This window comes from Cricetulus griseus, chromosome 2 (genome assembly GCF_003668045.3).
Source record: "Cricetulus griseus strain 17A/GY chromosome 2, alternate assembly CriGri-PICRH-1.0, whole genome shotgun sequence".
Classification (NCBI taxonomy): domain Eukaryota; kingdom Metazoa; phylum Chordata; class Mammalia; order Rodentia; family Cricetidae; genus Cricetulus; species Cricetulus griseus.
The window spans coordinates 85,297,749-85,310,736 of NC_048595.1; the positions used below are offsets into that span (position 1 = coordinate 85,297,749).

The 12,988-nt window shown below is 45.1% G+C and overlaps 1 protein-coding gene and 1 long non-coding RNA gene across 11 annotated transcripts in view; one reads left to right on the forward strand and one right to left on the reverse strand.

The window, feature by feature from the left end:
* Positions 1–452: 452 nt before the first annotated feature.
* Lpar1 (lysophosphatidic acid receptor 1) overlaps positions 453–12,988 on the forward strand; it is a 130,882-nt gene continuing 118,346 nt past the window's right edge. Inside the window, exon 1 of one of the 10 annotated variants that reach the window (XM_027403025.2) lies at positions 453–555. The gene's annotated coding sequence lies outside the window, so the exon portion shown is untranslated. Of the gene's footprint in view, positions 556–642; positions 752–792; positions 936–955; positions 1,060–1,129; positions 1,345–2,711; positions 2,735–3,482; positions 3,629–3,826; positions 3,851–12,988 lie in introns of those variants that run through there. The other 9 variants (XM_027403026.2, XM_027403023.2, XM_027403027.2 and 6 more) reach the window with 9 other exon arrangements.
* On the reverse strand, positions 1,401–2,887 carry LOC118238313. Its single transcript, XR_004768244.1, has 2 exons — positions 2,714–2,887; positions 1,401–2,607 (listed from the first exon to the last, which is right to left on the reverse strand). It is a non-coding gene; the product is annotated as an uncharacterized LOC118238313 (long non-coding RNA).

The window sequence follows — 12,988 nt, forward strand, 5'->3', positions numbered from 1 at the left end:
GAAAATCCTCTTTCTGCTCCTTGGTCTACTGGGTGATGGGAAGGGTTCTAGGCTGGTGTTCTCCAGAAAATGATTCTTGGGCTCTGCTCCCCGCCCACACCTCCAGGTGTGCTTTCCCCGCCCTTAATTACTTCATGAAAATCATAGTTTGTCCTTGCAGTTACACTAGGAGAACGGAAGAGAAATTTATAATCATAGAGCCAGGGACGCAAAGCCACAGTCGCTTTGATTTGCAGTTGTAAAGCCACAGAGAAGCATACAAGCATACCCCCACCCCCCTTTTTTTTCCTCAGCGGGAAAGTCTCCCCTTTCTTTCTGGCCTGCAGTCCAGGACCGCGCTGGTTGAAACTTCGAAAACTTCGCACTGTCTGAAAAGTTTAGAAGCTCAGCTAGGAGGAGGCCATACACCAAGTCTTTTTTTTTTTTTTTTTTTTTTTTTTTTCAGGCTCCGCGCGCTGTTTTCCAGGTCTTTTCAAATGAGGAGGGAAAAGCAACAAGACAAAAATGCACCATGCAGGGAGTCAACCAAAGCTCTGCAAGCGGCCAGGCGCTGGGGTAAGCTCAGGAGGGGGCAGGGGTGTCCCGGGTGGGTGTGTCTCATGTGGAAGGTTGGGGGAGAGCGCCAGGAAGGTACTGAATGGGAAGTTTAGGCTCCCCTCACCCGCCACCCCCACCCGTAGCAGCTCGGGAAGTTCAGTGAATGACTGGGGGAGGGGACCACGGGAGTCAGGGCGCTGGGAGTGTCACGCAGGTAAGCGGAGCTGCTGAGGAAAGGCGCCTAGGGGTGCGGGGAGTTGCTGATTTGTGCAACGTGGATGAGGCAGAAAGCGCCAGAAGGGAGGAAGAGGAAAGGAGGCTGGCACCCGAGCTTCTTTCCCTGCTGCCCGCCAGCTCGCAGAGCCCGGGAAGTCGGGACTGGGCCATAGTGACGCGCGGTGAGTCTTGTTCCCGTGCGCGGCGCTACCCTCGTAGCCTCACGGCCGTGCCCGGGTGAGGCTTGGGCTGAGCTGGGCTGGGCTGGCCCGGGGGCTGTAGGGACTGCGGAGCTGGACATAGCAGGTAAAGGCGAGGGCTGCCGGCTGTCCCCCGGCGCGGGTGGCGACGGCCCCGCCTCCTATCGGCGCGATCGGCTCGCACTGTCCCACCACCCGCGGCTTTGTAGCCAGTGCGCGTGAGCGCCTGCGAGTGCGCGCGCCCGCGGGCCCGGAGTGGGTGGGTGTGCGCGCGTGTGTGAGGCCGCCTGCAGGAGGCGAGGCTGCCCTGGCCTCCCGCACCAGCCAGTGGAACCCAGCCCGGGAGGGAAGCCGCCGCAGCCGCCCAGCGGCCCTCCTGCCCTTTGGCCAGGTCAGTGCGCCCCAGGGTCCGTCCGAGTGACACGTAGGTGGCCTCGGGTTGGTTACCTGGGTCGGGTTGGGGGCGCAAGGGGACTGGCGTGGGGCGCCCCAAGTTCCTGGGTGCCGCGTCCCGGAGAACTTAGATGGCCCGGGTGTCCCAGCGCCCCGCGCTCAGCTCACTTCTCACTGGTGACTTTGTCGTCCCTTGAGTCTAAGGAATTTAAACTTTCCTTGAAGCCGCCCGAGGCTTAGCCAGTACCTGGGAAATGCAAGGCAGGGGAGGGACCTGGCTTTGCTTGAATGGGTTGATCCGTTGTGTTTGCTCCTGTAGGGAAAGAGTTTACCGTGGATAGTTTTAAACTTTAGGCTGCTTTTTCTTTGCTGCCATTTGGCCTTTGATGTGAGGCATCCAGGGCTTGTTGCTGCTTCCAGGCTGGGGCCCTGGACTGTTCCTTTTCTCCGACCTCTTTTCTTCCTCTCCTCCCCTTTTCTTTCTCTCTTTCTTTTGACTTTTTTCTTCTTTTTCTTTTTAGTTGAGACTACAGAGATTTCTTCCGTGTGGGTTTCCAGCGACTACAGGCTTGTGAAAGCTTAAGCTATAGCCATCGTCATAGATACCTACTGCTAACTGCAACTAGGAAACGGTAGCTAGATATTAAAGCAGAATCCTCTCCATTCTTTCCGGTAGTGTTGCGCGTTTGTCCTTTTGTGTAAGTGTCCTTTGCTCACCTAACATGATTGTGAAGTCAGAGGTCTGAGTTTCAAAGTCTTAGAAAACGGAAGAACATATTCTTTGGTCAGATAGAATGAATACCAAGACAGAGGGGTCAATTAGGCTTAAGGCCATGCACACCACACTGAACTACGTGAAGACACAGCTGTAATAGCACCGAGTTTCTGCCCTTGGTTCTCCAGATGCAAAGTTCTGAGTAATAATCACCAGAGCTTTAAGTATATGAAAGCCGTATTTTTTATTTTTTTAACCTTTATTTTTCCTTTCTTTGGTCTTGCGTGTTAACTTGGAAAAAATGCAGAAAGAGAGGCAAGCATCTTGAGGCAGAAGGGCTGAGAAGTGAGGCTGCAGAACTGGGCCTCATCATCGGGGCCCCCTTGTACACAGCGTCCCCTGGCGGTGCAACCCGAGCCTGTTCTGAGCTCCTGGTCTTGGTGTCCTCAGGAAAATGAATGGGTGGGATGATCTCTGCTGTTCCATCCACCTTTCCAATAACCGGGAGCTGCTGGTGGGTGACTTCTCCGTGATAGAATAGTTGATCTGAGGAAGGGAAACGGGAAAGGATTAATCAATCTAGTGGAGAAATGGGAGAGCAGCAGAATGAAAATGGAAAAAAAAAAACAAAACAAAAAACAAAAACAACCACCAGGAAGGCGGCTGCTTGGAGGTAAGGAACTTAAGTGGGGAGTTGGTTTTTCTCCAGTTTTTCCTTTCTTTGCCCACGAGGGAAACAGCAACACTTTCTTATTACAGCCTGGTGAAGCTGCTTAAAACTGAAGCCAGGTCTAAGCGACCCTTGCGGTCTGACCCCTAAGGCATCCATCACTTGCCCATCATGCTCTTTGCATCCTCAGCTGCTGTGGCCATCCAGAGCTCAGCATCCTGTGAGTGATGGGTAAGAAGTCACAGAAGTGAGACTTTAAGTGGCAGCATTTTAGAAACCTCTGTTTTCGTGCAAAGCCAGTGTTTTCCAGAATGTAATTTGATTATGTTTTTCAGATTGTATCAAAGATGTCAGGTATTATGGAATCTGCTCTGTTTGACCTAGTGGGCCATGCAAGGGAAGAGTAAACCCTAATGGCCAAGTCTTTGCACGCAATAACAGCCTGAAATTTGTGATTGTTTTTAGGGGAAAGGACTACTTCAGATGCATGGTATAAAAATTTGTACTCTGAACAGAAAGCATCATGCTGACTTCACTGGGGAGCTACAAGTAGTCAACTCAGACTGTCTTTAGAAGTTTAGTTAAGGTCAAAATTTTAATGTCTATGCTTAATGTGTGGCCACCTACCCTCAGCATCTCCCTCCCTCCCTCCCTCCCTCCCTCCCTCCCTCCTCCCTCCCTCCCTCCCTCCCTCCCCTCCCTCCCTCCCTCCCTGTCCTTCTCTGCATCCCTACCCACTCTCTCCTTGCCTTCTCTCTCTCTCTGCCTTCATCACGACTTTCTGCCTTTCCTTCTTCCCTTCCCCATCTCTCCATTACTTCCTCCCTTCTTCCTTCCTCTCTCCCTTCCTTGATAGCATCATGCCTGCACGTGTGAGGAACGTGATTTGCTTTGAAGGTGAGGTATGATGTCCTGAAAACCGACACATAAGCCAGCTCTGATTTTGCCAACTAAGTCAGCATCTTACTTCTGTCTGGTTTCTTACCTTTTGCAAAGCAGAATAATTCCAAGTCTCTATGGTGTTAGCATTTAAGTATCTGTTGTGGGTGAGTTAGGCTGCTGGGAGAGAAGGAGAAAACTTTAATCCACGAAGCAGCCATTGGATTCTTGTTGTAACAGGTACGAAGAAGATGAAAAGGAAGTTCTAGAAGGAGCTGAAGTGCAGAAGGTGGGGAATACAGATAGCGGTGGTGTAGGTAGTGAAGCCTGTATATGTGTCCTATTGCTTCACTGCATGGTAACGGAGAAGTCTTAAGAACCTTGACAGGCTGGGGCGGGGGGGGGGGGCAGAAATAAATTCTAACTGTGGTGGGGAGACAAACAGCTGGAAGAATGCCTGTGTCATAAGAGAGCAATGGGAGAGTGGGGCACTCAGAAGTGGTTGTCAGGGTCCTTGGTGATGGAGGAGGCCTGGGTGTTACTTGAAGGATCTATGTCATGGCATTGTTTAACCCTAAGATGCATGAAGACCCTGAGTCATACTGCTTAGCTACAAAGTGGAGGTGAAATGTTTGAGGGTTGAATGTGTGTTCTCTGTGTTCCACTGTAAACTCGTGGGTAGTAAGCTGTGTGGCACCATTGCCGTTTTATTTAATGTTATTACTTAAAGCGTCTAGAACAGTCTGCATGCCATTTCTTCCCCTTTACCCCCTGCAAATGATAGCTTCCTTTTGGGAAACTTAACTTGGTCAGGATGGATGGGGCTCATGGGTTGCCCAGGGCCTCGTGGGGCCTTTTGAGCCCTTCTTTAGAGACAAAGTTGGGTGAGCATTGGTGCTTTCCTTTTTCTGTTTGGGGAACAGCTTGCTGGTTAATGCTAATTTAAACATGACTCTTCTCCACACTGACTTTCTTGACCCTGTTTATATTATACATAGTATCTTAACCACAGTGTGGAATATGTGTAGTACAGACGAGAGGATTAGTGTTAGTGCAGAAATAGAGTTCATGCCTTTTTTAAAGGACTGGGGGGCGGGTAAAGCCCTAAGAATTCTCTGTGGAGTTTAATTTCCAATACTCCAATAGAAGTGCCTTGCTCAGTTTTGTAGGGTAATTTGTACAGATTTTAGTTTTTCATCTCTGAGGCAGTTAGCTAGTTATATCTCAGGGGAATCTTAGTGGAGTTCCTTCAGGAGAGGGCAGGACCTCCCTCCTACCCTCTGCCTTTGTGCCCCACATGAGAATGGATGAGTTTTCAGTTGCATGTCAAGCTGATTTGGGTAAAGACTTTGAATTACCCTTGAGTCTAGAATGCTAGGCTGCTAAGGAGACAGATCATTAGAAGCGATTAGGTTAGCATTTTTTGTTGTCTTCCGGATACAATTTGAATGCATGATTCTCTTAGTAGTTTTTAATTAATTTGTTTATTATTTTTAAAATCTTTGGCAAGGTGTGGGGACTTAGGTTTGGCATGGTTAAAAAAATCAAATAGTTAATTAGTAAGTCCAAGTTGACATACTTTATTTTAGGGTTCTCAAAGGGTCATTTTTTTTTAGTGAGTGGGGGGTTGTATTTAAATCTCTTGGTTCTTTGTTTTAGTAAGTTCGTGTGGTTTCAGTGTAGCATTTATTCTTACACTACCTGCTTACTGGCACAGGGCCAAGGAACTTGTATTAATGCCTGGACATTCTCTCCCACCACCCCACCACTGACATGCAAACCTTAACCCTGAGGTTCACATAAAAGTCAGTGTTTTTTTTTTCCCCCTTCTGAAAATGAAAGGGAACTATTTTAATGCATCCATGGATTTAGGTTATAATTTATTTTCTTTTTGTGGTACTGTTTTAAAAAAGTGATATAATGACAGGGCAGACTCTTAACTTTAGTCCAGTGCTAAAACAAACATGTACGAGCCTGAGTGGGGTAGGTTGGGGTGTGCTTGTGGTAGCATAGAAATAAAGGAAAATGCTTTCAAAGTCAGTCCCTTCCTCTAAAGGGGGAAAGAAAGCTTGGCTAGTAACATGTAGCTTTGGATCTCTGCTTAGTTTGAAACTGTCACTTAACGGATCATTTTGTCTGCTGGAGACATTCTGTGTGCCTGTGATTCCAGAGATGCAAGATGCAAGTGTCCCTGAGGGGAGGGGCAATGGGCTACTCTGAACTATTCTCTTCAGCAAGTTTGCCACCTCCCGTTTTCATGCACTTCAGCCTCCCCCTTTCCTTGCATTTGTGACAGGGTCTTGTACTGTAGCTCAGGCTAGCCCCAGCTCTATGAAATCCAGCCTGCCTCAAAGACCCCAAGGGTTTGGATGAACCACTACCACACCTGAATTTCCTTTTCTTTTTTTCTTTTCATTGTCTAAATTTGAAACAATGGATTAGATTAGTCTTCCTGTAAGTCTGCTACACTCAGGTTTCTTTCCCTGCGTCCCAGTGATTCTCCTGACTCCTCGTTGAATTTCTGCCCCAATAAAGTAGTCCTGCCTCTTTGGAGGAAGGTAGATGTGGGGCAGAGGAGGTAAGATTTGCTCAAGCCCAGAGGTATCTAACTGACTGCTGGTACAAATAGGCCTTGTGCTAAGTACCAGCAATGGACAGAAATGAACAATGCAGGGTACCCCCCGCCAACCAAGAATCTAGTGAGGGTTTCCAGTGATGGGTTCCTGGTGCTCTGGGAACATCAAAGGCAAAGGGACAAGGGACACCTGGCCTTCTGAGTCAAGGGTCAAGGCAGTGGAAGTGGAGATGCTGAAGATGGGGGAGGAACCATAGAAGATTAGAATCTGGAAGGACCCTGGGAGATAAACCAAGCCTAGGGGAGAACAAAAGAGATCAAGCTAGAGGGAGTCAGGAGGCATCTAGAAGGAGCTCTGCTGTGTCCCGGTAAGTCAAAGGGCTTTTCTTTTTATATCTGTGAACTAGGAACATGTACTGATGATATCTGTTTCCTAAGTCTAGTCTCTATTTTCATGGGCCCTTTCTTTAATCTCATAGATGGCTCATTCAGTCATTCTATGTTCTGTGGGTATTTCTTAAATGTCTGTCTACACTTGGGGGACAGGTGGGAACAAGTGGGGTAAGGCTTCTTCTACTGTGGAAATAGCATTCTCTCTCTCTCTGTCTCTGTCTCTGTCTCTGTCTCTCTCTCTCTCTCTCTCTCTCTCTCTCTCTCTCACACACACACACACACACACACACACTCACACTCACATCAGAATCTCACATCTCAGGCTGGCCTTCAACCTGCAGTTTTTCCATCTCTACTTCTTAAGCGCTGGGGTCACCGTCATCCACACTGTGCCTCATTTTTTTTTCTGTCATATTATGTGACCTACTGAAGTTTTTCTGAAATGCCTTCAAATGCACAGATACGATTTTTGAGTGATTCTCCCGTTTCAGCAGCTTCTTCAAAGTCCTCTTAGTGTCTCCCCTGGGTGAAGGAGTCAGAGTCTGGTATCCAGGCCTTCCATTTTATAAACTTAAAACAGTTCACCAAGATTAACCTGTGAGTTGTAATAATGCAGTCAGACAAGCTGTGTTGTGGCTGTAGCCTTGGCTTGTTTCCATTTCCTTCTGGATATTCCTACTTTTGATCCAACTTGTGTTTAAGTTTCTATGCTTAGTTTATGGCTGTCTTCCTAGAAAATTCTGAGTCTAGTGTCTGAATTTGATGGGCTTGTTGAGAACCCTTAAGGATACAAATATAGAAAGTGTCCAACCAGAAGAGAGGCACTGTATTCATTTGTAAATGTAGAAGAATTTGTAGTGCTCCGAACTGGACACACGTGTCTGAAGATGTGATCTCTGCCACTTCAGCTGTCTGTCTAAGGTAGCTGTTTCATCACTGATTTGCCCTAGAGCCTTCTCTTATTGGCCTTTGGTTACCCAAGCCTAGATCACTGTATATGCTTGTTTGCACGCATGTGTATATTTTTATACATCTGTGTGTAATCATGCCAGCATGTTTTCCATTTGTCTCTGTTCCCCATGGTCTTAGAGGCTGCACCCAAGGTTGCCATCAAAGGTGACAAGCAGAAGCCAGAAGAGCCCTCATGGACTCTACTTGACTATAGACTGACTTCATTCAGCAGAGTTCTTGTCAGTGATTCAAATGCCTGTTATGAAGGGGGAAACAGAAAACCATTTCCAGCTGTGTGACACTCAAGATGAATAATGCCATTGCAGGGTGTGTTCTTTCCACTAGGGCTCTGCTGCCCCTGGGTCTCAAGCGAAGGGAGGAGGGGCATTTGAGAGCACGTGCTAGGCATCTGTGAGCCTTTTGTTAGGTAGAAAATGAAGTGCCAGGGGAAGGCCTGGAACCACTTGTGGAACGGAAGAGACAGGTGGAGTTATTCATTATAGGCAGGTTTCACTGTGGGAGCCTTAAACAAAGACTCCCTCCCCCAGCTCCTTAGAAGTCTAATCAGGGGATGATAAGGGTGGTGTGTTCTCAGAATGGAAGAACACAGCAGCTAAAGCAGAATTGCCCTTTGTTAAGGGGTTGCTTGCCTTAACAAATCGGACTATGATTTGTTGGGGAGAGGATTATTGTCATGTCAAGAAAATGAAGCATTCATTCTGCCCCACTGTTCATTGTAGTTCCACAGGAAAGCCCTTGCCCTCCTTGCTGAGTAGACCCAGACAGAAAGGTTGAAAGGCCAGCACAGTCTGACTGATGTTTCCAGATTCAGCAATGTCTGCTTTCTAGTCATTTTTATCTGAGATCCTGTCAGTTAACTTCCATGCATCTGATAGCTTAGAGGATTTTGGGTCCTCTTGCATGGCTGACAACACTTAGAAAAATTCAGCAGCAGGCAAAAAAGCACATGTCTTGCTCACAATTAGATTATAAACATGGAAAGACTCAGCCAAAGATGACTCAGATCAGGCAGCCCGTGATAAATACTGCAAACCAAAGTTTAAACAGAATTCTCTGCACACTCCTGACGGTAGAAGGAGAACTCCTTTGCCTTGGAGTAGATGCGTGATTGGCATGGCAGCTGGGTGCTAGTGTCAGGCCCCTGGCTAAGTTTATTCCATGCCTAAGAATAAGAAGGAAGGCCCAGAAAGAATGCATGTGAGTGACAGGCTTGGGGAAGATGCCTGGAATATATGGCTTCTGGCAAATAATGTTAGTGTGCATGGGGCCTGGCTTGAAGGTTATAGAGGGCACTGAACTAAAATAGTTGCTATGATGCCATTACCAGATGAGACACCAGGGTAGGAGAGGGTTGCAGTGAGGTTTGTTAGTTCCAGACATGTCTGAAAGTATAGAGGCAGAGGTGTTCTCCTGGTAGCTGGAAGTGTGAGTTCAAAGCTTAGTTTAGAAGACAGAGCTTGCAGTGTTTACAGTTACTCACAATACATAGAACATCACTGTATGTAAACACCATTAAAATGTAGAGGAAAGCTAGTGAGAACTTTCAGAGTTAAAGGATACATTCAAAACTGGGATGTGCCTCAGCTGGTAAAATGTTTGCTTAGCACAGATGAAACCCTGGGTTTGATCCCTGCCAATGCACAAACTCAAGTGTGGGGTGGTGTAAGGAGAATTCCTGAGAGTTCAAGGTTGGTCTTGCCTACATGAGATTCCGTCTGGAAAAAGAAAATCTGCAATAGTGATTTAACAGGGACAAGATTTTGGTATTTCAATGTTTTTCCTCTCACAGAGAACTGGATTCAACCAGGCATTCCTTGAGAATCCATTATAGCTTCTCTTGATGGGATGGTTCTGGTTTGGTGGCCTAGGCCTGTAATCCCAGCTGCTTGGGAGGCACAAGTTCAGGGCTGGCCTAGGCCCTGAAAATAAAATATTTTATATTAAATTTCTAATGATGGGATAAAGTTCAAATGATGGAATGAGTTCAAAGCTGGCCTAGGCAGCTTTGATAGAGACTCACAATAAAAATGTTAAAAGAGGACCAGTGGTAGAGTGGTTGTCTAGCCATGTGTGACGCTCTAGTGTCAGTCCTAGCCGCCATACAAACCAACCAAAACCAAACTCCAAACAGGAAATGGTGTGGATTTGGGCATGATACTCTGTGGTGAACAGAACTCCCACCCTACCCCCAACAGTCCTTTCCAGTTATGATTGTCTGAAAAATATTCTTACAATTGTGGGGAGATTAGTGGTGATTTGGGGGCTAAAGGAAGAAACAAAGACAGTTTTAGTTAGCAGTAGAACTTGCTGTGGGATTCACATTGTTATCATGACTAATAAAGGGCAAATTGAATCCTCAGAGGAACTTGGAAATTCCAGGAGCCTAAAGAGCATTCTGAGAAACTCCAGCAGGCTCGAATGGAGGGTCTAGGAGAATTAGTGAACTGCTTGATTGAGGCAAAATGTTGAACTTGGGTCAGTTATATTTCTTAACCTGGATTAAAAAAAAAAAAACTTTTCCTGATTAAGATTTTATTTCCACTTTAGAAAATTATATTGTCATGTCTTCTACACTGCTTGATAGAGGGCTAAGATAAATTCTTGTTTATTTTTTGAGGTGTTGTGATTCTTTAAGGCCATGCTTACTTCACTTTGTAATGAAAACAGTACACACATTTTGGAATATTTGGGATGGAGAGGAGATTCATCTGTAGTCTCACCACTCAGTAATGCCTTCCTGATGCTGGACGTGGTGGTTCACACCTATAATCCTGACATGTCGGAGGTGGAGGCAGGAAGACCAGGAGCTCAAGGTCATCTGCAGCTATATAGCAAATTTGAGCCCAACCTGGCTGAATGAGACCCTGTCTTCAAAACCAAATCAAAACCAAACTTCTTTATTGCATTTTGGAACAATTTCTTGCAGTTCTTAAACTATTAGGGCCTATTGAATATTTAATAGCGTTTTGCTTTGTAGCTAAACTGTGTATGCAATCCATTAAAATATTTCATATTCAATTTCTGCTGATGGGGTAATAATCACTGCATGTGATATGCTCCATATTTAATTATCACCTCTTATCTCTGCTTGCTTCTTTTCAGCCTCTCCAGGGCTTATGCTTGTGGGCCCATTGTTACCTACTAATGACTTCTTTATCCCTCTTCTAAACAATGTAAGCCTGAGCTTACCTACACAAGGACTGTGGCTTCCAGGGCTTTCTGCTGACTGTTTTCTCTGCCTAGTCTTTCTCCCCAGGTATCTAAATGCTTGCTCTCACCATGTCTTCACTCAAAGGTCATCGCCTTCTCAGCAAGGCCTCCTCTAGCTCCTGCCTGTAAAACTCAGTGATCTTTCCTGTGTGTCTAGCTTGCCCCATAGTCCCTTCTTCATTGCATTTCTGACTTCTTAGATGAGGAAAAATACTTAAAAAAAAAGAAAAAACTCATTGGTTTTTAAGGGTTCCCCAGTTCTTAGTACAATTCACTACACACAGCAGAAACTTTTTTGAATGAAAAAATTGAATGAATGAATTTAATTATGATAAATGTCTCAGTAAGTAAAGAAATGTATTTGTGGTTGTTGAGCATGCTAGAATAAATCAGATATAGTCTTGGCTTCATGATCTTTACAATCCATCGAAGGTGGAGATGGCCTTTGGGGAGCTCACTGTATAGCTTTAGAAAACTAATGGAAGAGGCAAGGCTGACATTGTTTCTGAGACGGAGGAAAATGTGTCGACTAGAAGGGTGAGCTAAATGAACTGAAATGAGATGTGGGGGTGGGAGAGGAAGGGAGGTTGACCAAGACAAAGCAAAGTTGGTATCTGAAAAAGAAAATAGGACTCAGGTTTTCATTTCTTGAGTTGAAACGAAGTCATTTGTTTTAAATGATGACATTATACAAGGGTAGGCATTTGTCACACATATTAGTGTTTTTGATGGACAGAGCTCCATCTGAAGACTTTGGAACTCATCAGCAGTATTCTTGTTTAACTTTTGCTCATTCTTGAGGGAGTAGGGTTTTCCATTTAAGCCCATGGAAGTTGCTTATGTTCTATGTCTGGTAGGTGATCCCTCTGTGGACTGTAAGCCTAAACTCTTCTTTCTATGCTAATGCTGTTTCCTGTAACATGGAAAACAGCACTGGGAGGAGGAATGTTCTCTTTGGCACTTGTCTTCATAGAGGTTCTTTTGGGAGGCTCAGCAGGATGCAACTTAACCACTGAGCCATGTTTCCAGCTCATCAGCAGGATGCATCTGAAGATTGCTTTATTGTAGATGTTATGCATGTGTATGAAATTTCCCAAGAGCAGTTCTGTTGATTCCTGTAAATAAATGTAGATTTTATAGTTTTTACTTCTTGTATATTAGTATTTCTGTTTCCCGAATACTTAAAAGGAGCCTGTTTTTTTCTGGGTGGTAATATAATATATGCTTATTAGTTCAGCTGCAGTACTAATATTCATAAACTCTAGATTCTGTGAGCCTACTTGAGCTGTTATAGACTAACAGTGCCCCCTTAGCATGTCTCTACAAGTGGCTTCCTATTTCTCTCTGTCTCTCTGTCTCTGTCTCTCTGTCTCACTCTCTCTCTAATCTCAACTACTTTCTGACAGTTTCTGTGTTAAATACTTAATGTGAGATATAGTGTAAAGCAACCCTCTGCGTTAGGAACTTTCTGTTTGCTTAAGTTTGTGTCACTAATTCTTTTTGTTGTTTGTATCTGAAATGACTTCATTTATAGCTCCGATTTTAAACTTTGCATCTTATTTTTTTTTTCATATGTTTGTCTGTAAACAAGACTGAACTGGATTTTGTTCTGAGATACCACTTAATAAGGGAACACTGCTTTTATGTTTATTGTTATAAAGGATGAAGGGGCCTTGGAGTTGATACAGAACACACTCACACACCAAGTTCTCAGCACAAAGAGGACAATGGGGTGGGGACTGCTTCTGAATCAGACAGGTGTCTCTGCAGGAGTGGTTTTTAAGGGGAAAGGGTGAAGTCTTTCCTTGGTATGAGTTGGTAAATTCTTGATTGGACGTGTTAGCCAGTGTAGCCAAATAATGAATTTTGATTGCTGGACCTTGGTGTTTTGATAGTTGGACCTTGGTGATCAGCCTCAGGAATGAGTTAGACATAAGGAAGTGGCCAAATTAAGGAACTGACCTTATGGTGTTAGCCACCATTACAGTTGCCGTTATCCATGTGTTAGATCACATAAAATGGCTTGTACTTGGTCTTAACCTGTAAAAAAGGCAGTTCCTCCTAATGTTGTTTTCCTTGGCCTTTCCTTCCTTTTGTTTTTGTCTTTTTCCCTGTTTTGTTCTGTACCTATGTAGCATGGTGAGGTGGACACATCTAGTCTTGAGTTTTGCCGGTTACTGCCTGTTTAACAAATATGCCCATATGTTTCTGTTTCCAAATGTTCAAAT